General features: G+C 37.3%; 1 long non-coding RNA gene across 1 annotated transcript in view; it reads left to right on the top strand.

Moving 5' to 3' along the window:
* LOC140001469 (uncharacterized) overlaps positions 1 to 25,516 on the top strand; it is a 71,138-nt gene that overhangs the window by 30,373 nt on the left and 15,249 nt on the right. The window contains exon 2 of the long non-coding RNA XR_011806700.1: positions 498 to 538. This is a non-coding gene — a long non-coding RNA (uncharacterized lncRNA). The remainder of the gene's footprint in view (positions 1 to 497; positions 539 to 25,516) is intronic.

Here is a 25,516-nt window from a genome sequence, read left to right as displayed (position 1 = left end):
TGACCCCTTTCAGCCTCCTTCCTCAACATTTATGCTTCATAGAAACTTCTCCATGAACTCCTGCTGTGTTGTTAAACAATGCCAGTGTCAGTGAATGAAATCTTGCATTTATTGATAGGATGCAGAAGAGGAATGTTTGGTCCATCAGGACATTGTAACAAGCTCAGCAGGAGTTTGACTTGTCTCAGGAATGGATATGGTACTGAATCCATCAGCCATGTAGATAGTTGAAATGTATAATGAACTGCCAAACTTAGTAATGAAGCAAGCTTTGCAGAAATGTGTTCAGGAATAAGGAAGGAATTAATCTTGGGATTAAAATAAATAAATAAATAAATAAAATTGGGGATACTTAGAGACATTGTGAATTGAGTTTTTTAATTATAAGTTTGTATTCCATGGGACTACTTAGACAAATTATTATCTCTTGGTCATTAACGTGTTCCTAATTAATAATAATAATAATAAATATTACTTTTCTTGTTTCTAACCTACAGGTTGCATCCTGCTGTCTATCTTCTCATTTAACCCCTGCAAGGTAAGTTAAGTTTTTGTAGGATGACAGAACACAATATAGTCTTAAATTTCCCACCAAGATGTTGTTTTTATAGTAGAATAAATAGGATAAATCCTTTGATCAATGAGAATTCTAAAGGAGTAAGTTACAGTGTGAGCTCCTGCTTTCATATGGAAGAATATAGAGATGAAGAAAAAATGCATTGATTTTTTTTTTTTTTTTTTTGTTAAAGGGTACTATTCATCCAAGTGTTGTATTGCACAGTGTCTGAGGGTTGCAAAGAGTGAAATTCTTCCCTGTTCAACAGTAAGTCATAAGCAATCAGAAAAACCTCCAAAAATACACAAAAGACGTTGGTCAGACTGAGTAGGATAATTATACCAACTCGGTTCAACTGGCAAAACAGAATACTGGCCAAGTCCCACACATGGCAAGAACTGCGAAAGAACGCTTTTGATGCACAATCCACTCTTATGATTTTAATTTGTATTTATTTAGGAAAAGGTTTACAGACAGCTATGTTGAACACTTTCACAATACTGTGTTTCATTACAGCTATGTTCTAAAGCCGATGCAATCTGGGCATGAACTAAAAAGACCATGAAAAAAATAATTCAATCAGGACAGCAAAAGGCAAAATGTGCTTATTCAGTGGTTTCTTAAAAAGGATAAACAAACCATATTTTAGTTGGAAGTACTGTACAAATTTCTTATTAAAAGAATTTATTCGGTCTTTTTAATCTTCAAAAAAAAAATGTATGGAAGATGCTTATAGTTCTACCCACATGAAAAAATATAAATTCATGTTTGCAGCAGGTGATTCACAGCATGTTGCAAAAAATGTACTGAACATTTTTACACACATAGAATAGATATTTGAAAGTTTTAATATCAAAATAGATGAGCAGTTTTCAAGCTTCTTAAATGTAGCTGGCAACTGTCAAAAAGAAGGCAGCAGGATTTTTTTATTATTATTATTATTATTTTTAGATACTGTGGGAATGACACAAAGTTCTCATCAGTATATGACATAAAACCTACTCTGAATTTGAGATCAGGCTTTAAATTGCAGCTATGTGTAACTGTAGAATTAGTACCATACTACATCATTCTGCAATATTCTGGGCCATCCTAGAGTGTTTTGAGTCAATAACAATCCTGTCACAAAAAGGCAGAACTCAGTCCTTCAGAGAATCAGACAAGAAACGGATGTTATCTGATGAACATCCCTATGGAAAATTCTGTGAATATGTTGTTTTTCCCAGAAAGGACAGTGCTGATGATACTCATCTAGATATCTGAGCTAGTCACTCCAGGACCTCTTCACAGCTGGTGGAGCTTCAAGACATGATTGATCTAAATCATGTCCCTCCAAAATATCCTGAAAAAATAAAACCAAGAAAACACTAAAAGATATCAGATAAAGTGTCTCCTGAGAGCCTGATGAAGGATTCTCTGATGACTTACTTACACGACCAAAAACATATCCTGCACTTTGGTCACAACAAACCCATACAACGCTGCTGGCTTGGGTCAGAGTGGCTGGAAAGCTTTGCAGAGGAAAAGAATCTGGGCATGTTGGTCAATGCTCACCTGAGCATGAGCCAGCAGCGTGCCCAAGTGGCCAAGAAGACCAACGGCTTGTATCCTGGCTTGTATCAGGAATAGTATAGCCAGTGGGACCAGGGCGGTGATTGTCCCCCTGTACTCTGCTCTGGTGAGGCCACACCTCGAGTACTGTGTTCAGCTTTGGACCCCTCAGTACCAGAAGGACATCAAGGCCCTAGAATGTGTCCAGAGAAGGGCTACAAAGCTGGTGAAGGGCCTGGAACATAAGTCCTGTGAGGAGTGCATGAAGGAACTGGGGTTGTTTAGTCTGGAGAAGAGAAGGCTCTGGGGAGACTATTGCTCTCTACAACTACGTGAAAGGAAGCTGTGAGGAACTGGTGGTTGGCCTCTTCTCACAGGTAATTAGGACTATAAGGAATGGCCTCAAATTGCAGCAGGGGAGGTTTAGTTTGGAAATTAGGAGACATTTCTTTTCAGAAAGAGTAGCCAGGCATTGGAGTGGGTTGCCCAGGGATTTGGTGGAGTCACCATCTCTAGGGGTGTTTAAGGAAACGCTGTACATGGTGTTTAGGGACTAGGGTTAGTGGGTGATATTGGTGGTAGAAGGATGGTTGAACCAGATGATCTTGGAGGTCTTTCCCAGCCTTAAAAATTCTATGATTCTCTGATCAGGTGCAAAGAGATGATCATGAATTATGGTTGCCAAATATGCCTATTCTTCTGCATAACTTTCCTGAAAATAAGTTTTCAGATAAGCCTTCACAGAAACAGAACTGATCCCAAAGATGTAAATCATCTAGGTCTAGCTGATGAGAAAAACTGACCTTTACAATAGCACTCTATACTCTCATTTTCTCATAGTTTAAAACAGTTTTTTTTTTTTTTTTTTTTTTTTTTTCTCAGAAGCTGATCTTCATTCCAGTTGTTCCAGTGTAGATTTTCTGTCAGATTTAGGCTTTCTAAGTCATCTGAATGTCTCACTGTCCAGTGCTAGAAGCAGCACAGTAAACAAAGACCCTTTAGATGATGTTACCAGAGAAAACAAACTTCACTTTGTTATATCAGTTGCAAATAAGAAAAACTAATACAGGGGCATTCATATTACATTTAGATGTTCACTAATTATATCTTCCTGCTGGTCATATTAGTTGAATGACAAACAGTGGTTGCAGAAATGTTTCTTAGCGACCTCTCCTAAAGAGAGCAATTTAGTTATTTGTATCGCCCATGAGAACTTAACTCCTCTTCTTAAAGAGATAAAATAAGGAATAGTTACTTAGTAATGATGGCTATGGAAAACCTTAAGGGAGCTTTCTTCCTTCTGGGGATGTTGGAAAGATGCAGGCATTAGTGGTACTACTTTATTAGATTTCATATGCAGAGGCATATTAAAATGCCTAGGTAGCAATAAGCCTAATTCAACGGAAGAATATGAAGACCACAACCTTGGGCAGAGTCCATCTTCACTTTGAATGCTGTCACTTGACAAACTTATAAGTTACAGGCCCATCAAGACATATTTCTTAATGGAAGTGGTTTACCATAATTACTTGATAGCAGCATCACATTAGATATATTTGGAAAATGTAATGTTAACCAACAGTGTTACTGTGAGATGTCATGAACTGTTTTGTCTGAGGGTGATGCAAACATCACAGTTAGAACAACAAGAAAAGAAAAATTCCTCTAAGGAAACATCGTCTATGCTGGGGCTGAGAGTAAGAATACGTCCTATACGAGAATATTTTTCCCCATTCATTTTAGCAAAACATAGAATCAGGAAAAATGTCAATTTAATCTTGATCCATGGTTCATTGAAATCAGAGGCAAAATTGCTGTTATTTTCATGAGTCTATACCTGAAGATTAGGGATCAGGACCTGTGGATGAGAGCTTATTTTTAGGAAATGTTCCTGTGAATCAACCCTTGAAGAATAAAAGGAGCAGAAAAAAAAAGTTAAGCAATGGCTGTATTGGCCTGCAAAGATTGGCAGTGATTTGGCTCCCAGATTTGGTGTTTCTAGTGGTAGCTAAGGTTGCTCAAATCCTGGAATTAAAGTATTCTGCTCTTTGCTTTTTCTCATAACTACTCCAGTAGTGTCTGCATGAATGAGACAAATGCTAATGAGCACAGGTCTGCTTGGGCTATGAAGCCAAGTGAACCAGCAGTTCTGGGACCCTATGTATATTACATTACGACACTCATACTGGGTATTTTTCCCTAACTGACGAAATGATAAGGCATGGTTTATATTAAAGAGACAACAAAAAAATGTTTTTGCTTCTGACACTCCAAATGTCATTTTAGGCTTTCACCTCATGCTCTTTGCCAAGCTTGATAATACAGTTTAGGGAAACATGCACAGAGAAGCCAGTATAATTTCTCTTGATTACATCTGTTCTTTAAAAAATATGTATGCTGAAGAAAATAAGAAGCTTTGATATTCAACAGCTCCCAAACAACCATTCACAAAGTTATCAATTTACTTGAAATATTATAAAGGATCACAGAACCATTCAGGCAGGAAGGGACTTCAGCAAGTCTCTAGTCTACCCCCACCCAAAGTAGGACTAGCTCTGGAATAAAACCAAGCTGCTCACAGCTTGATTCAATACAGTCCTGAAACTCTTCAAGGATGCACACAGCAAAGCCTCTTGAAGCAACTTGCTCCACTGCCTGACTGTCCTCCGGGGGAAAAAAAAAAATTGTTATACCCAGCCTGAAACATTTTTTTGCAGTTTGTGCCCATTGTCTCACAGCCTCCGGCTTTGCACCACTGTGAGTAGCCCACCTCCACCTCCTTTATGACCTCTCTTAGGCACTGAGGGGCTGTTAGGTGCCCTTATTTTTTTAAATACCCAACTATATTCTATATATGAATAAAAATAAATTTAAAGTTATATATATATATGATATATATAAATCTTCAAACTATAGTTTTACCTTATACACAACTATCAACTTCAAAACTACCTACATCCCACTCTGGACACAAAACCACACTAGAAAATAGCTGCAGTTTCAAACTGCACACATGCATATACATCATGCATTCTCTCAAAACAGTTTGATGCTATATTATTTCACTAACATGTCTCAAATTTAATTCTACTATGAAGCTCTCTTCCCTTCAGTTCTAACTCTTCAGATAATTTTTTGCCACTCAGTATAAATACCTGATAATTGAGCTCATGGTGAAAATGCTAAATAACATTGAAAATGAGAAAGACCCGAGCCTGTGCAATTGATGTCATTTGTGAATATGAATTCAGTCCCTGGGGAGCAATCAGTTAGCACATAACAGTGGAATATATTTAAGGACCCAGAATAGAAATCTCACTTGAGATAAATTGAAAAATTATGAAAGAGTAAAAACAGTTAATAAAGGTTACAAACATCAGTACAGAGAAATACCTTCCTGTCACTGAAATTAATTAATTAATTTTTTCAAGTGTTAGTGGTAACAGGAAATAATAGCAAAATATGATGTTTTCTGTCAAATTTCAAAAGGATTCAAAGGATTTCGAAAGGATTCAAAAGGTTGGGTATATATTCATTTAGCTAGCAATCTTCCCTCCTACCCCTCATGGGAATACACATGCAAGCAATGATGATTTTGTAGAGAAAAGACTTACTCTGGTTTATTACTGATGTTAATGGAAACTTTTACAAGAATGAGGACCATAGGACTTGGCCCTGTGTCTGACAAAGAGCTTTCCAAGAGCAGAAGTCTCTTCTCTTCCTTGAGGGACCTGTAGGTCTTTATTGCAATGATGCATTAAATGCAGAAGTTGCCTGTTGTGCATCTTTGATCATCTTGCTATAGCAGTTAGCGGATGTATGTTGGAATGGAGCTAAAACACCTCTTCTTTGTCCCTAACATAACCATGGAAACATTGTGGGATCTATGGATGGTCTCTGCTCTTGGGGCTGTGCTGCAGCTGTCTTAGCCGTGAAAAGCATGAGCTACAGTCCCCCTCATCCTTTTGAATTGCCTGGTGTTGAGGGTGAGCCAGTATCACCTTGCCAGAGAGCTTCTTTGCCTGGAAAATTGATGAACCTGTGGTAAAAATGGAATACCAAGAAGTGTAGGCTCAGGCAAGAAATTATATATCTCTGGAATAACATGGCCATGAATTGCTGCTATAAATACTTAGTTCTGATTTTCACAGCATTTGAAATAGAAGTTCTTTAAAATAAGTCTGTGGTTAGATAGGAAAATAAAAGAAATATATAATAATAATTAAAATGACATGATATTATGGTCACTGTATATAATGGTATAGTGTTTTGATACATTCTTTTAAAAATGTATTCTCACTTGTTCTTTGTTTTACAATGCATTTCCTCATTTTCTCCTCCTATCTCCACTTTTTAAGATTAAACACCTGGAATATATCATTAACCCTTCAGACTCACCCTATCTAAAGGCAGTTTTTCTCTCTAAAAAATATGAAGCAGTTCAACATCACACTTTGAACCAATATCTTTCACATAAATTGAATGAAATTTATCAGCATTGGGTTATTGTCAAAGTGAAATAATAATAATAATAAATATTATATAATATATCATATAATATATAATTACAATAGTATAATAATAATAATAATAAATATTATATAATCTATCATATATCATATAATATATAATTACAATAATATAATAGTAGTAGTAGTAGTAATAATAATAATAATATAATTAGTCCTTTATTTTTCTTTGAAAAGCACACAGGTCCTTTCCAGAATAGTAATAGGTTTATCTGTGTAATATTTACAACATCTAACACTGATGTTGGTTAAAGAAAAACCATGATGGTGCCTGTAAAGTTACCTTAAATCATGTCTCTTTTCTTTAAAAAATAAATAAATAAATAAACAAATAAATAAATGAATCTTAGGGCTTATTCCATATAAATAAACACCTGAAAAAAACACATATAGTATTATCAACCTGCTTCATCAAGACTTGTAATTGAATATATGACTTGTTTTATCAAAATCAAGGGATGATTATTTGCTGTCATAAAGTAGTCCAGAATTTCAATTACGATTCTTCTATTTCATCACAAAAATGCTCATTTTCTAATTGCATATTCATTGCATACTCAGATATGACATTTTGGTAGGTAAAGGCCCAAGGCATATGCTTTCCATTAAAACACATCTTTTTTTTTGGAATTGCATGTAGTAAGTAAATGATCCTGTTGACTGCCATATTTTTCAAAAACATTTATTATGCTCTTCAAAGCAGTACAATGGCAGGAACACACTCTTGTTAGAAAATTTTCATTAAATTAAAATTAATGTTGAATAATGAAGTGTTGTATGACCCACACTTTTCAGAACTCGATGTTCTGAAAAGATATTTTGAATAATCACAGAATCACAGAATCACATGTTTTCTAGGCTGGAAGAGACCTCAAGATCATCGAGTCCAACCTCTGACCTAACGCTAACAGTCCCCACTAAACCATATCCCTAAGCTCTACATCTAAACGTCTTTTAAAGACTTCCAGGGATGGTGACTCCACCACCTCCCTGGGCAGCCTGTTCCAGTGACTAACAACCCTTTCGGTAAAGAAGTTCTTCCTAACATCCAAACTAAAACTCCCCTGGCGCAACTTAAGCCCATTCCCCCTCGTCCTGTCACCAGGCACATGGGAGAACAGGCCAACCCCCACCTCACTACAGCCTCCTTTAAGGTATCTGTAGAGAGCGATAAGGTCGCCACTGAGCCTCCTCTTCTCCAGGCTGAACAAGCCCAGCTCCTTCAGTCGCTCCTCAAAGGACTTGTTCTCCAGGCCCCTCACCAGCTTCGTCGCCCTTCTTTGGACCCGCTCAAGCACCTCGATGTCCTTCTTGTAGCGAGGGGCCCAAAACTGAACACAGGACTCGAGGTGTGGCCTCACCAGAGCCGAGTATAGGCCTGCTGGACACACTGTTTCTGATACAAGCCAGGATGCCGTTGGCCTTCTTGGCCACCTGAGCACACTGCTGGCTCATATTCAGCCGACTGTCCACCATCACTCCCAGGTCCTTCTCTGCCTGGCAGTTCTCCAACCACTCATCTCCCAGCCTGTAGCTCTGCTTGGGGTTATTGCGCCCCAGGTGCAGGACCTGGCACTTGGCCTTGTTGAACTTCATGCAGTTGACCTCAGCCCATCGGTGCAGCCTATCCAGATCCTCCTGCAGAGCCTTCCTACCCTCGAGCAGATCGACACACGCACCTAGCTTGGTGTCATCTGCAAACTTACTGAGGGTGCACTCAATGCCCTCATCCAGATCATCGATAAAGATATTAAAAGAGAACTGGCCCCAGCACCAAGCCCTGGGGAACGCCACTAGTGACCGGCCTCCAACTGGACTTGACTCCATTTACCACGACTCTTTGGGCCTGGCTATCCAGCCAGTTTCTAACCCAACGAAGCGTGCGCCAGTCCAAGCCAAGAGCAGCCAGTTTCTTGAGGAGAATGCTGTGGGAGACGGTATCTAAAGCCTTGCTGAAGTCAAGGTAGACCACAACCACAGCCTTTCCCTCATCCACCCAGCGCGTCACTATGTCGTAGAAGGAGATCAGGTTCGTCAAGCAGGATCTGCCTTCCATAAACCCATGCTGACTGGGCCTGATCACCTGCTTGCCCTGCAAGTGCTGCATGATGACGCTCAAGAGGATCTGCTCCATGAGCTTCCCTGGTACTGAGGTCAAACTGACAGGCCTGTAGTTTCCCGGGTCTGCCCTCTGGCCCTTTTTGTAGATGGGTGTCACATTTGCTAGCCGCCAGTCAACTGGGACCTCCCCCGATAGCCAGGACTGCTGATAAATGATGGAAAACAGCTTGGCCAGCTCCTCTGCCAGTTCTCTCAGTACCCTTGGGTGGATCCCATCTAGCCCCATTGACTTGCATATATTCAAGTGCTGTAGCAGGTCACCAGCCATTTTCTTGTGGATTATGAGGGCCACATTCTGCTCCCCATCCCCTTCCACCAGCTCAGGGTACTGGGTATCCAGAGAACAACCGGTATTGCCGCTAAAGACTGAGGCAAAGAAGGCATTAAGCACCTCCGCCTTTTCCTCATCTCTTGTAACTAAGTTTCCCCCCGCATCCGGTAAAGGATGGAGATTCTCCCTAGTCCTCCTTTTTGTGTTGATGTATTTATAAAAACATTTTTTGTTATCTTTAACGGCAGTAGCCAGATTGAGCTCCAGATGAGCTTTGGCCTTCCTGATTTTATCCCTGCACAGCCTCGCTACATCCTTATAGTCCTTCCTAGTGGCCTGCCCACTTTTCCAAAGAATATAAACCCTCTTTTTTCTCCTAAGCTCAAGCCACAATTCTTTGTTGAGCCAGGCTGGTCTTCTTCCCCGCCAACTCATCTTTGGGCACGTGGGGACAGACCGTTCCTGCGCCATTAAGATTTCCCTCTTGAAGAGTGCCCAGCCTTCCTGGACCCCTCTGCCCTTCAGAACCGCCTCCCAAGGGACTCTACCAACCAGTGTCCTGAGCAGCCCAAAGTTAGCCCTCCGGAAGTCCAATACAGCGGTTTTACTGGTTCCCTTCCTGGCCTTGCCAAGAATAGTGAACTCCACCATTTCGTTGTCACTCTGCCCAAGACAGCTCCCGACAATCACATCCTCCACCAGTCCTTCTCTGTTTGTGAAGAGAAGGTCTAGCAGGGCGCCACCACTGGTAGGTTCACTAACCAGCTGTGTCAGGAAGCTATCTTCCATGCTCTCCAGAAACCTCCTAGACTGCTTCCTCTGGGCTGTGTTGTGCTTCCAGGATATGTCAGGGAAGTTGAAGTCCCCCACGAGTACAAGCGCTGAAGATTTCGCAACTTCTGTCAGCTGCCTGTAGAACTCCTCATCCGTCTCCTCATCCTGGTTCGGCGGTCTATAGCAGACCCCGACCAGGACACTAGCCTTGTTGTCCCTGCCGATCCTAACCCAAAGGGACTCGACCTTGTCGTTCCCAGCCTCGAGTTCTACAACATTGAAAGACTCTCTAATATAGAGAGCCACACCACCACCCCTTCTGTGCTGCCTGTCCCTTCTGAAGAGTATCTTCAGAATAAGTCTAAAGAGAAATTCTAAAATATTTTATTTGTGCCATACAACAGCTAGTCACAGCTCAAAAGATGGCAAGCAGAGGGAGTGTCAGTCTCAGAAAACAAACCTTCAGAAATGAAGAAACAAAGCTAAAATAATATCTCCTACTTAGAAAAAGTGAATATGATTGCTACATGAATTAATGTGAAACATGCAAAAAATATTATTCACATTTTCTGAGGCTGAAAAAAATCTTGTTTAATAATTTTTCTCTGATTATTTTTTTCTTCCCCAAGAATTACAGGAAAAAAAAAATGTTATATTTGAGTGAATGTGTTTAGGTTCACTGTTTTCAGAGATAGCACCTCAGACAAACAAACAGATCTGTATTTTACACAAGTATTTTAAAACACAAAACATCCCTATACTGACTACAAAAATCAATAGCTGCTTCAAACTATTCTATGAGACTGACATAATATACTGTGTCAAAATCCACCAGGAAAAATAAATAAATAAATAGATAAATAAATGTCTCTTGTCTAGAAGAAATTGTTAGTCTTGAAGGAAAACTGAACCAGTGGTAATTAATGGGTCATTGTACATCACATATTCAATGACTATTAGCATCACAAACTCGATAACTATTTGCAATGACTATTAGCAAAAATAAAATAAAAATTAAAAAAATTATTAACAACAACAGAAAAAAATCCTTAAAATAAATTATGGTACATATACCTTTCACAGACTTTAGCCATTAGCTGTAGCTTGTGTAAATTGGTGTGATTTTAATAAGAGTTATAATCCTCAGGATCATCAACAGAAATAATGATGACAAGTTAGCTAGCTAGTGTTACATAAATGACTATTAATAGCAACCTTTAGGTTAAATTATAGCACATACTCCTTTTGCGGGTTTTAGGTTTTAGCTGTAGCTTGTGTAAATTGGTGTGATTTTAATAGGAGTTATTGTCTCAGATTCATCAGCAGAAATAATGATGACAAGTTCGTTAACTGGTGTTACTTAAATGTTTTATTTAGGCTCAAAAGTAATGTCTTTTAAAAAAACGCAAAAACGTAAAAGCAACTGAAGTTAGACTACTTACACAGTTCTATACTAAAACATAAGGGGATGAGGCTATTATCACGGAAAATAAATACATGGGGAAAATATATGGAAATTCATCCCAAACTATACCCTCCGACCAACATTGAAATGAAAATCTGGAAGAATTTTTTTACTGGACTCCTACAAACCAGAAATAGCATTAATAAAATTAATAAGTATTATGAAGAATTTTCCAATGTGAATAAATTCCTGACAACTATAAAATTTTATAGTAAAATCAGAAATCATGTACACAGAAAAAATATATATAATTTCCTTGGCAATTTTAAGTACAGCTTTTGTCATACATTTTTGACAGTCTTACTACAAGAAATGGATTGTCTTTCTTCAAAGAGCTCAGCATCAGTATCTATAATAAAAATTCAGTAGATATAATCTGCTTGAGTGTCCAAGAGTCATTTATCATACACTAATTAAAAGTTAGTACAGAAACTAAACAGATACTAGAAGAAAATAATGTTTGCATATGGATTTATAGATGGTTACAGTGGAGGGCATTTAATAACATTATTTAATAACATTAATATGTTTAATAACATTAAGGTTTATTATTTAATAACATTAAGGTTGTGTATACATCCATTCTGTAATATTTGCTACTCAGTTCTGAATAAATTTGAAGAGTGAATATGGCAGAGTTGTATTTCATTGAAAAAGTTTATCCAAAATGATAATAAGGCATAAGGATGTGAGCATAGAGTAGTTACAGTACCCACCTTCTCTGAACAGATTGGCATACACCAATATAACATCCTTTTATCTTTTGACCGGAAGAGTTTTTAAAATGTCATTTGTCTTGACACTCATGAGAAATAAAACACTAATATTACACAGCACATAACTGAATAAATGAGTTTAAAGAGGTCTCTAATATCCTTCACAGTTGCTGAGCTGCTGAGGGACAGGGCAAAGATGCTAACAAACACACTCTATTAATGTGCTTCTATTAATGTGCTACAGTTGTTTTCAAACGTCTTTTATTGTGACTTTGCAAGTCTTTTGTGTGTGTGTGTGTGTGTGTGTGTGTGTGTGTGTGTCCCACTTCACTTCTCCATGACCTTTGTACTTATTCTTACTCTTTAATATTCCTTTATATTCCTTTTTGTTCTACAGAGTGTTTTTGTTTGTTTGTTTGTTTGTTTAATTTTTGATATTTCTTTACCTGAAAAATAAACCAAATCCCAGCTTTAGAAGTAGGTGTATGGTAGAAACATGTGCCAAAAAAACCCTCTAATTGACTCCAATGTGCATTGCTCCCTCAATTTCCTGACAACATGTAAGGCCTGGCAGTGCAAAATGAGAATAACAGAGCTAATAAAAAGAACAATTATAATTGCTGTAGCTGGCCACTATTAAGGTCATAGTTCCAACAACATCAGCAGTGGACAACAATTTATAGGTTTGTCTGCAGTCTTTATCTCTTAGTTTTACTTAGGTTTTATGAGAAAATACAATACAAATACGGCTAACCAAAGCATACCAGTAATCCACCTGGGTCTGGAAAAGCAATAAGCACAAGCAACATAATAATCTTACAGAAGTACAAACTAATAAGAAATAAAATAAATAAATCTGAGAATTTGAACCACTTACACTGTCATTTTGGTCTTATAATAAATATTCTTTAACAATAAGAATTGTTTGATTAGACTTTCTTCTGCATTTGTTTTTGCTGCTTCAAGTTAGAAACTTAAAGATTTAACTACACAGGCCTGGTGGAAATATCAATGACTACAAATTCTGTCACAATTTGTAATCTAGCAGCAAATTGCTTCTCGTTTATTTTAATTCTGTCTTGAACTTCTTCCTGCTACTGAGCACTTTAGTAGAACTTTTCAATACAAAAAGAATGTGATAATTCAGAGAGGATGGTCTGGGAATTTTTTTCTTATTTATTTTTATCTTATTATTACTTTAGGTCCTTTAACTATTGCAGATAAGGTGTGTAAGCTTCTAAGTACTTTTTTGTTTGTTTGTTTATTTTGAGCAAATACTATGCTTAGGTCCTTGGGCAGATCTCAGAACAATCAGCTGTCATATCTCCATTTACTTCTGGGTCCAGAAAGTGCACATATCCTTTCCTTCAGGATATCTCAGACAGAAAGAATTACTTGTTTCTGGACAACAATTTTCTGTTAATTCCTTGTCTCCAAACCTCTTAACCTTTGACTTGTTCTGCCAGCTTGGGTACCATGCTATTATTACTCTGAGAAGTGGCTTGCATTACTACCCTTCAAGGTGACAAGATCAAAGTGTTGCACCTGTATTTGATGCTCCCTGCATTCCTATCCAGAACATTCCCAGGATGTGTCTCTGCTGCTCATCTTGAATGGTGCCTGTGATATTGATCTTGTATCCCAGTTTCAGCAGAAGCAGACCACTGCTCTAGTAGCAATGCTCCTGGGACAAGTTATACTGCAGCATCTGAAGAAATTAATCACCTGACTCCTCAGTAAAAGTCATTTAGTTAATTATCCAGCTAACCAGACATATTCAGCAAAGTATAAGACTAATTATATGTTTAAGTTTTGATCCTTAAATGAGGTGAAACTCTAATATGTAATTGGGCTCAAAAAGCTATTTTTATGTGATTTCAGAATTTTTAGGTACTGATGACATTCAGAAGAATTATAAGATCAGCATTTACCCAAGTTGAGCAAAAATGAGACAAAATTGTGTAACTGTAATGATCTTCCTAAATTACCCCCTGGGTAATTACAAAAGCAAAGTAGTTGGTTTAAAACTTCAAAATAGAAAGCAGTCAACTAGTGCTCCACCTAAACAGAAAATTTAATTTCAGCATGACTAAATCTCCTCTGAGCCTTGTTCTGCTGTGAAAGCTCTATCAGAATCAAGGAGTGGCACCCCTATGTCTCTTTAACTTCAGGTCTTGCTATTAGACTCTAAGATTCACGAGACAGCAACAAGACAGAAACACAGAGACCCAGGAAGATCAGCTTCTTCACAGTTATGTGGCTTGCAAGTTTCCTGTCTCCCTCCTGAGGCTGCAGTATGTGATAGTTTAGCACTGGAGATGTACACAAGAACTGCTGCACCAACACTGCAGAGGACAGCAATGTTATTGAGGGTTTTTTGTTTGTAATCCTGATGCAGCCCTCACCATGGCTTAGCCTTGCTCTTCATATACGCAAGCCATAAGCTTCTTTGAATGCTTACTGTACAGCATAGTGCTTCCCCTTCCCACAGCTTAACAAAACATGACAAGACTGTGAATTGCGTATGGAAATGTCTCTGTTCCCAGTTTGCCTCTAATTTAGAATCTGCCTCTTGCAGTGTCTGGATGTAGGCTGGGTGAGAAGTGAAGTGCCTTGCTGGCCTGATGAAATGTCCTTTCACACTCCTCTTGGCTGTGCTGGGATGCTGCCTGACCACGATGCCCATGGTCACAGTAGGTGGTTAGAGCAATCCAGCCACATGATGCAACACCTCCCCCTGCAGCAATTGCTCTGGACAGGAACAAATTCTGCTCCAGCCTTTCTACAACTAACCCCCAAGCTAGAAGACTAGCTAGTTGCTACTCTGACTGAACACTCACAGCAGTTACCTAAGTGAGTAGTAACCCCACCTTTTCAAAGCTCACATTCTTCATGCTCCCTGAATATGTGACTTAAACAGTAATGTATTTTCTGTCTCATCTTTGATCCTGCAGTAGCAAATGTTTATTTCCTTTTAACATGCATGGTTGGATTTTGTGGTAAGAAAAATAAAAAACAGCACAGGAATTTTCATTTCCCTTCCAAACCACACCAAGAGAAATTTTTTCTTTATCAAAGTGTTTGGGGACATTGCGATATGATTTTAGTGCTGATCTGATTCTGAAATGTATTCTGTGTGCCTTTGAACTTAAAAAAATGATGTGACCTGGGTCACATTTACTTCAACATTAGATGACTTTCTCCTATAGTAATGCTTCCAGGAAGTAACCTTGAAGCTCCCTTAATAGCTTCTGATGGTTTGGTATGTCAAACTACTGAAAGCAAGCATTTACACAAAGATGCTACAGACTACATCAAATGAGTTGTTGACCACTGTGCCCAAAATACTTTTTCAGTGCACTCAGAGACAAGTTCAAAATTCAAAAGTAGATCTGACTTCCACATTTCACAGACACAGCTGCAAATGAACATATTTTTACCTTACATGAATGTGCCAGAGAATACTAACATTTAACTTTTCACTTAACTCATAAATATCATGGAGCAGAACCTACATTAATAGGTCCCAGCTAAGGCTTGGCATAGGATAGAACAGTTTTTAAAATGATTAAATATCCTTTTCTATCTTGCAATTTCAAGGAAGCCCTTGAGAAGTTTATGTAAGACATTACAATATACAGCAAGAATGCTGATACATAATTTCTTTCAAGACCAAGACTATCTCATTATATGCACGTGTGTTGCTTTCTACAAAGAAGTCCTGATTTCAATTATAGTTGCTAGGCACTGCTCTAATTACTAGAAATGGCATCAGGTAAAACATATGCTTTATGGAGTTTCTATAGGTTTAGTTAATGGTACATGTTAAATATTTATATGAGCTCCTTTCCATATCCACAAAGGCAAGAACACCATAAATGAGTACCATATGACTCACTAAGTCTTTTCAGTAATTGCCGTAATATAATACTGCAAGTGCTGTGTTTCCAGGTGAATCTTTGTGCTGAAATTCACTAGTGACATGTAAGGAATGACCATGTGGAAGGCTTGGGTGTCTCTGATGAGGAACAGGAATCCCTTCTAATGAGTTGATGAATATTTAGGAAGCTGCATTGGACTGATTTTTAATGTAGCCTGAGATCTTCTCTATTAAGACTTACAAAATATTTAAAATCTTAACAGAAATTAATCAAATGTAGTTGGGATACAAGCCACATATAAGAATATGTGACCTTTACTACTGAGGATAGGCATTTGAGGGACTGGAGAAAGAAAGGAAGAAAGAAAGGAAGGAAGGAAGGAAGGAAGGAAGGAAGGAAGGAAGGAAGGAAGGAAGGAAGGAAGGAAGGAAGGAAGGAAGGAAGGAAGGAAGGAAGGAAGGAAGGAAGGAAGGAAGGAAGGAAGGAAGGAAGGAAGGAAGGAAGGAAGGAAGGAAGAAAGAAAGAAAGAAAGAAAGAAAGAAAGAAAGAAAGAAAGAAAGAAAGAAAGAAAGAAAGAAAGAAAGAAAGAAAAAGAAAACCCACAATTACTATTGGCCTCTTCCTTAAAATACAGCTCTGCAGATTTTTATTTTTGTTTTATATACTTTTTTTTTTTCAAGAATTTGCCAAAAATGTGAAAAATCTTGGTTTAATTGCTGATTCAGCCTGAGGATACTCAGATCTGCCACCTGTCAGTTTACAGATTTTATCATTTTTTTTCTGAATTAGACATTGAATTCATTAACGGAACAAAACAAAATAACAAACAAACAAACAAACAACAACAACAACAAAACTAGAATCTTAGCATCAGGAACCAAATTCAAGCACTCCCAAACAGAGCTGAACAGAATTCCAAGGCCACTGATGCTAAATGTCCGTGAGAGTGCTCTAACAATTGGGATGGGGCATCATACCCCTTTTTACATGTTGATCTTCTAGCAGTAGGTCACTACAGTTAACTATACCATACGTTCCCCTCTCTTGTAATTTTATGAGAAAATCATGTGAGCTTTCAATTGCCCAACACAATGTCACGGGTATTGATGACAGTTTCTCGAGTGACCTGCCTGAGTTTTTCAGGAGATGCTGGCACTCCTGCAGCCATGTTTTGGTTTAGATCCAGCCAGATTTAGGTGAACGCTAGAAAACCCGCTGTTGAGGCCAGGCAGCCCTGGTCATGTGTATAGTGCTGAGTCACAGGCACAGAGGGAACTCAGTTGACAGAGGGCTTGTCTCATCAGGGAGTTACTGAAGTTTTTCTGAATCACACTTTCCAAAGCAAGAGTCTAGCACTGCTTTGGATTTGATTGTAAGTCACTAAGCTATTATTAACAGAGTCTTTTATCAGTCTGGGAGGTGTTTTCTGAGTTAAAATGTATTGCTTTTTTTCCTCCTTTGGAATGTACATATGAACACATGTACATACAAACCTTTGTTCACTCTGCTCTGTGTGCTAGCACAGCACCTTTTTTTTTTTTTAATTTTATTTTGTTTCCTATTTACTCTCAGATGGATTCTTAATTAAATTTTCTTCTGAACTCATGAAAAATGTTCTCCATATTTGCTGAGTTCTTAACTAGCAGTGTTCCCAATTCTTTTGCCAAAGTACACAGGTTTGAAAGAACCCACTGATAGTATTAGCATGTGGTGGGATATCTGAAATGGTTGGTACACAATGAAAAAAAATAAATAAATAAAATAAAAATATAGTTACATATAGTTAAAAGCTGACAGTAGGTAAATGGTCATTTTTACTAGAAATCCTCAGCCTTGATAAAAAACATAATCTGCTTAAGACACCACAAAATCAACAGTTAACTTTCATCTCATCTACATGTGTATTTTCATTTCGTATTTCCATGTGCTTTTTGTTTGTTTGTTTGTTTCTGCATGACATTGCTAGAAAGTACCCTTAATGTCAGATATAACATAAATGCAGCTAAAAGACATGTTAAACATATTAAACCACTTGAGGTTATGTGGTGGTTTTACCGTGATAGGCAGCTAAACACCACAACTGCTCTCTCACTCCCCCTCCTTAGACGCAGAGGGGAAGAAGTAAAGCAAAGAACAACTCACGGGTTGAGATAAGGATAATTTAATTAAAGGGAAATAATAATAATAATTAATAATAATAATAATAATAATAATAATAATAATAATAATAAAAGAAATAGTGTTATGAACTAAACAATTTAACGAAAGGGGGAAAAAAAGGAAAGGGGGAAAAGGGAGGGGGAAAGGAAAAAAAAGAGAAAAACAAATAAACAAAACAAATAAAGGCTATGTGGAAGTGCAGAGGAAAGAAATTACTCTCTACTTCCCACAAATGAACAGGGCTTCAACGCACATAGCCGGTGTTCGGGCAGAGGACTGACATTTTCACGAGAGCCCACCCCTCCCCTCTTCTTCCTGTTTCCACCTTTTATTGCTGAGTGTGACATCATATGGTATGGAATATCCCTTTGGTTGGTTTAGGTCAGCTGCTCTGGTGACGTTTGTCTTCTCACTTTTTGCCCACCCCTTAGGAGGGTTAGAGAGAGTCCCGATGCTGTGCTAGCACTGCTCAGCAGTAGACACAACGCTGGTGTGATAACACTGCTGTTCCAGCTACAAGTGCAGAGCACAGCACTGTATGGGCTGCTGCAGGGAAAGTTAACATCCCAGCCAGACCCAGTACAGGTTATACCATGAATAATTCTTCTTTTCTAGATTTTGAAGCCAGTCTGACTTTGGGATGCACAATTTGAATGGAATTGTATACTGATTTACATGTAATTAGCACTGACATTTTACAGTTTTATATTTCTTTTGGTTATCAGTAGTAAACAATCCTATATTGAGAGCATTCTGACTTACTGGGGAACATACCATGCACCTCCATGCACATCCATTTTTTTTGAAATGGATCTACTGCCATCAAAGAGTCACGAACAGAAATATTTCTTTCTTTGCTTGCAGTCAGGCTTTGTACTTCTATCATATGTTGCCCTCTATCTTTATTGTCATTTATGCAGGGGTGAAATGAATACCAAATGGCACTAAATATGAGAGGGAACCTTTCACTTTTATTCTCAATTGGCTACAAAGAATACAAGACAGCAGAGAATCAGACCAAGATCAAGCTTCTATTTAGATTTCTTTATATATTCAAATTAAATATAACTTTTTGATATAAGAAAGAAAAGGTCATTAAAATAGATTTCAAAAGAGGAAAAAAGTGAAGAAAAGATCATTCTGAATTAAAATTTCTGTTTCTCCAATCAGTCTTTCTCACAACGAATCACACCTTTAGCAAACGTCACTCAGATTAGTCATAGTGATAGAACTGGAGCTATAAAATATATATTTGCTTAGAATGCAATACAGTATTTAAGTGTAGTATTTGCTCACAATTAGCTATGAATTACTTTACACAAACAAAGCCGAAGACGTATTATTTTAGTTTCCTCCTAAAAGGAGAAAAAGCTCCTTTTGCTTGCCTGTTAACAGATACCACATATTGCCTCTGCCATAATTGATGTTATATTAGCAACAGAGCAGAGAATCACACATTTACATTTTCTGTATAAACATTACTTTAATTAACTTCTGGCCACTCACAGAGACAAAATACTATAGAGTTCAAGTCAGACCCAGTGTGGCAAGCCATACATGCCTTTATACTTCTTATTTTGCATAATTCATAACTATATTCAGGACTGTTGGCAATTAATGTTTGCAGAGCACAGAACTGCAGCTTTTCCAGTATAGCTAGTATTCAGCTAAAATTGTTTCTCTCTCTTCTTCTAGCTTTAGATTAAAACTCAAAGAACACCATTCAGTGAAGAAACACTGAATACTTGCAAGAGGGAAAAAAAAAAAAAAAAGAGAGAGAGAGAGAGAAAAAAAAAGAGGATATCTCACTTGATCTCACTATTGAGATCAAGTAACAGACACCTGGTTATGACAGGGAAAATGAATGTCTCTTGTGATTTCTTCCTTTACACCAGAAAAATGCAGAGGCCTGTCTAAGGAACACAGTGACACCAGCCAATCTGGCTATTAGCACAACTGTTAAAGTGAAATCACAATTCTCTTGTGTTTCCTTCTTTTCCAGCCATAAAAAGGTGAGGCTTGGCTCATGCTTATATCAAACGCTACATTTAAATATTGTAGTTTACTTTCTCTTCAGGGAAATCACCCGCCAGGTCACCAGGCTAATCACAGCTCGCTTTAAATTACTGGAAATGGGGAGAAAGTAGGAGTAAGAGAGGGAAAACAGACTGATATATTGTTAGTGACATTTCCCAGATTTGTAACTTATTTTCCTTTGAGAGCTCTGTGTGCTTCACAGCTTAGAGAGGATGATTCCCAGTCCTCTGAGCTCCCATTTCCAAATAATTCTGAGCCAGAATTTCTGCAGAAGTTTCACAAGTTCTCTTTTCCTTTTTCCCTGTAGTTCATTTATTCTGCCTTTCTTTTATTTCTTTTCTTCCAATGTGGTGTCTCACTGTCTGATTCATGAAAGCCTCCCCTCCCACCCTTTACAAGCAGGAGCATAGCAACTAAGTGACACTCCATCAATGATCACACTGAGTGCTACAGGGAAGATCTTGTTTGTTCCTTCCCAGTTGGCAGAAGCAGGAATGTACCCAAAGAGAGTGCAAATGACCAGCTCTTTAAATGAGATACGAGAAGAAACTAAACTACACTAAGCCAAACAAAACAAAACAAAACAAAATAAAATAAAATAAAATAAAATAAAATAAAATAAAATAAAATAAAATAAAATAAAATAAAATAAAATAAAATAAAATAAAATAAAATAAAAACATTGGTCAACTGAGACCTTTCCTTCCAGAATCTGATAGTTATATTGATCCCAGGCATTAAAACAGCCTTGTTTGAAAGTGCTCTGAATTAGCAAGTGGCCTGGATGAAAATAAATAAATAAATAAATAAATAAACGTTTTAAAACCACAATATGTGATGGAATATATTTGTGTTTCCATGATATCAATTGCAACCACAATTTTGACTTCTTCTCATAGACAACTGCTAATTATTGTTTTGGTCCAGAAACATGAATCTCGAGATCAATATTTTTCAGTTCCACACAATATATCACATACCACACAATATATCATATACATTGTATATCATATACCCCATCATAGTTTTTGTCTCAGATTTCACTCTTTCAGTGTCATTCTTTCCTTTCAGTGCTGCTGAGAGAACTAACCAACATCTAGTTCTCCTTAGTAGGGCATAACATCATGGTCTGTCTTGAGTCTCTGAATCTGCATCTTTCTTTGTCACAGCAGTCAAGAGACTGCTTCAAAAGCCACAGCAGAAGAGGATGCTGTTACTTTGAATCAAGAGCTTCCCAATAACTGCAGTTGGATCTAAATATACAATTCATTAAACATGCATTCTTTAGCCTAAAGTGCCCTTTCGTGTGTAACTGGAAATGATTTTTATGAATCAATTATGACATAATGCATAAAGGTAAAAAAGGCTACCACAATGCCAAATGACACAAATTTAGCAAAGAAAATAGTATAGGAAATCTGAACCTACTAGAAGTCTGTTTTCACTTCTGTTGCCACTATGCATTGTTTGCAGAATCAGGCTAGTATAAAAACACAGCAGAAGTGTTTTAGTAGTTAAAAGACTTTTTCCTCGTTTGGAGAAGAAATTAATGATGTAAACTGAGAGATTTTCTTAACAGTAATTTCCACAGAGGTTTTATTTCTTTGAAGCCAGACAGCAACAAACCTCATGCAATCAGCTTACTCTTGGAAGAATTCTAAACTACTACATCTTACCCTTTCTTCTAATCATCTTTTTGCTACTTTTCCAGCTTCTCTGGCAACAAGTCGTGTACTAGAAAATACATATGCCTTTAGGTATTGTTCTGCATAGGCAGTATAGATGCTTCCACCACGTTTTGGGAAGGGAGAGAGTTCAGCTGTGGTTTGAGTGTGGTTTGCTTCATAATCAGAGAATGGTCTGTGCCCTCTTTCACTTCACAGAAAAGACATGACATTTCTCTCTTCAACACTTAAGTCCAATTAATTTAAGCCTTTTCTTACTCTTGGTCATCTGACTTTTATATTTCGGGGAAAATCCCACCCCAGGATTTTTTCCCCAAGGCAACATGATCTAGAAGGTTCATCCCAGATATCTGCCACACTTTGAGGAGCTTGAATGCTTCTTCTGGGCTATTATAACACCTTAGTCCAAGGTAGCTTTCTCCATAGTTGATGTTTATCAGAGAAGTGCTGTGTGGTTTCTGATCCTTTGTGTCTTCAGGTATCAGATGCCATTTCACTGTCATAACTCAAGGGCTGTTTGTGGAATGTTTTATCCACCAAGATCATGTCACAAAAAGCTGTGTGACCACATTTTCCATTTTCTTGAATGCAAGCAGGAAATTCATACAATAAATGGCACAGCTTTAAATTAAACAGTTCCTTATAGGAGAAACAGCTCCTTATAGGAGAAAAATAAATAAATAAATAAATAAAAGGTCTTTCCTTAATATATATCAAACTTGTGGATCACAAGTGTCTGTTTTTTGCTGCCAATAAGCATATACTTCACTTATCATAACCTGATTGAAAATGATACTGGAATTAATACATTTCAGTGCATTTTGTAATTAGTTCATACAGCCTATTATATGTACAGTTGCCTCAAACAATTTTTCTGAATTAAGAAATTATGATTGCCATAAAGTAAAAGTCATTCACACACACGCACACACCACCTTTTTAAGCAAAAAAATAAGCAATACAATAGCAAAAGCAAGAAAAGAAAATCATAATTACAGTGATCTGAATTTGACATTTAGATTTATCAGAACTGATATGTAGAAGGTTTCTGAAATCTGTCCAAATCTTTGACGTGTATGAGATCAAGTAATACTGATTTTTAGCTTGTATAATAAAAAACAAAACTTTCTTCTAACATTCTTCTAAGAGAAATGTAAGTAGTACTCAGTCACTGAAAAATAGTTTTCCATCATCTTCATAACCAAACATGAAGATTTTGGTTTGGCATCATATATCAATTTATCCTTATGTTAATCTTAGAAAACACTTTTTATCCTCTTGTGAAATAAAGTTATCTATATAAACAGAAAAAAGAATAAGTTTATTTTTTATTTTTTCTTGAAAGTTGTTATTTCTAGGTTCATGACTTTATACATTTACATGCCATTTTACATCCAGCAATCTTCTGGGTATGGCATCCCATATATTAATTCTTGCTATCTAGCTGATCTGTGCAAATCATGTCTGCATTCTAGAAAAAAAAAAAAAAAAAAAAAAAAAAAAAAAAAAAAAAAGTTTTAGTCAGTTATTGTGGAAGTTATTATGTCAGTAATGCAAAATCCAAGGAAATCTCTATCCCCACTTATGCAAAAGAGTGTACCACATAGCTTCAGTTGAAAATGTACCACTAAACTTTGATAGAAATCCATATCTGTTTCCAGTTATTTAGCACTGTCTCTGAAACCATCTCTCTAATTTTTCTAAGTGGCTTGGACTCACCAGCAATGTAAGAAATATAGGTATCATCATGGACAAGCTTCTGCCCTAAATGTATGTTGATGATCCTCCATCAAAAATCCATCGCAGTCTCTCAGAGATAGTTACGGTGGTACATAAATTGAGCTTGTTACCATGTTTTAACTCATCAGCTCATTAATCAAGAATCAGAAGAATGAATTTATTCTTCATAATAGCAAGAAGAATCATAATATAAATGAATGTGCATAATGCTTTTACTGTCATAATTCAGTTTCATTCAATCTCATAATTCATTCAGGTAGCAATGGCGATTTTCTTAAGCTTTGGAGCCCCACTGAGAAATGGGTACATAAAGAGAAGGTATGTTTATCCCAGCAATGAACCAATTTAATCTGGGACACTAATACTTTTCCGTGTATTTGAAAGCTTTGTAATTCAGGGATATCAGTAGCTGCTTGATAAAGAAACACATCTTTATAAGGATAGTTCCAACAGCTCATCCAGTAACTTCAAACTGATTAGTAGATGTCCAAGTCATTCAGTTTATTAACAGTGACATCTTAGAGTACTGCTGAGACAATATGTCATTTCAGCCCCAGAGAATTCTAGGAATGTCATCTTCTTCATCTGAATTTCCCCATATCCTTCCCCAGCTCTGTCATACCCAGTCCCAAGAATTACTTCCAATTGGTTGACCTCAGAAAGCAAGACCATTTCAGAAGAATGTCATGCACAATTTACTGCTCTGTTTCGTCTTTATACTCTTTTTTCACACATCTGTGGCTGTTTCCCAAGGCATCCAGAGCCAGCTGGATGTACACCTGTTAAAATATATTCATCATTCTGCAAGTATTAACAATCATGTAGATTCTGAGTAGTTTTTCTTTCACATAAGCTAAAAATTAGCTAAAAGTGTCAAGAGCTCAAACTGTAAGGAATGTGATGGGTAGCTAAGAATTATGGAAATCTTTTCTTTTGAATCCAGATTTCAGAATCTTAGAGGATATCAGAAGGTGTTCACCAGTGCAACAGAAAGCAAAGCCCAATGAACTGAACACACATGCACTTAACTCATGCCTAAATCCAAAACATTACCGGGTACCAGTGAAATCCTCAGCAGGTCCCCTTGTCCCAGAATAACTGTGGACTGGTTTAGAAGGCCAGTCCTTTAGGGAAAGGGACAGTCACATCACCTACCTTTAGGAAAATGATTAATAGGTTTAAGTCAGGAGGTGAGTTTTCCCAATAACCACATATAGACACCGAAGATAGTAGACTACTCCAAATGTACTACTGTCCTACTGCCCTGAATCACTATAACTGGAGGAAAGCAAGGGAAAGAGAAAGTCAAGTGTCTAAAATTAGGCTGTGTGCATATCTCACAGCAATCAAAGGGAAAGTAGCCTGCATATGAAGAACAAACACAGTGAAATTTCTCCTTATAGAAAAATTTGGTTGAATGGATCTGAAAAAATATATTCAAGAATAATCATATGGTTCAATAGGAGCCTCTGCTCTTTTTAAAATTGTCCACTGTAACATACCTGCAGTGAGAAACAAACCAGAACACCTGTTGGGCCTACTTCTACAGTGCCTGCATTTTCTACCATTTAAAAGGATAGACTGGTGAAAATACAAAACCTGGGAAAAGGCAAAGGAGTCCACAAAAGAGTTAACAGGTTATAGAAGAACAGTTCTTCTAAAAGCTGTTTCTTAAAAGTTCCCTTGGTTCTCTTTTGAGTCTCTTTAATGAAATAATAAATGTATTTTAACAGATGTGCAACAGCACAAAATGTAGAAATATTGGCTAAAATGCCACATCTTATTCACAAGAAGTCCCTTGGTGAAGAAATCTGTGGATTATGGGAGGAGAAAGGTGAAGAGTCAACAGAGATTATAAATCCTTATGCTATAGGATGACTCAGCATGGGCAGTGAGTGGAATCTCTATATCTTTAAGTGAAAAAGCTCCAATGTACATTTTCTACTAGTGGCTGAGGAAGGAAGAATTAGCCTTATTGGACATACATTTTATTTTCTCTTGTTATTTTTCTCTGAAGCTCATTTGGTGCT

Source organism: Anas platyrhynchos, chromosome 1 (assembly GCF_047663525.1).
Source record: "Anas platyrhynchos isolate ZD024472 breed Pekin duck chromosome 1, IASCAAS_PekinDuck_T2T, whole genome shotgun sequence".
In the NCBI taxonomy this organism is placed as follows: domain Eukaryota; kingdom Metazoa; phylum Chordata; class Aves; order Anseriformes; family Anatidae; genus Anas; species Anas platyrhynchos.
This window is presented reverse-complemented; position numbering and strand designations above follow the sequence as displayed.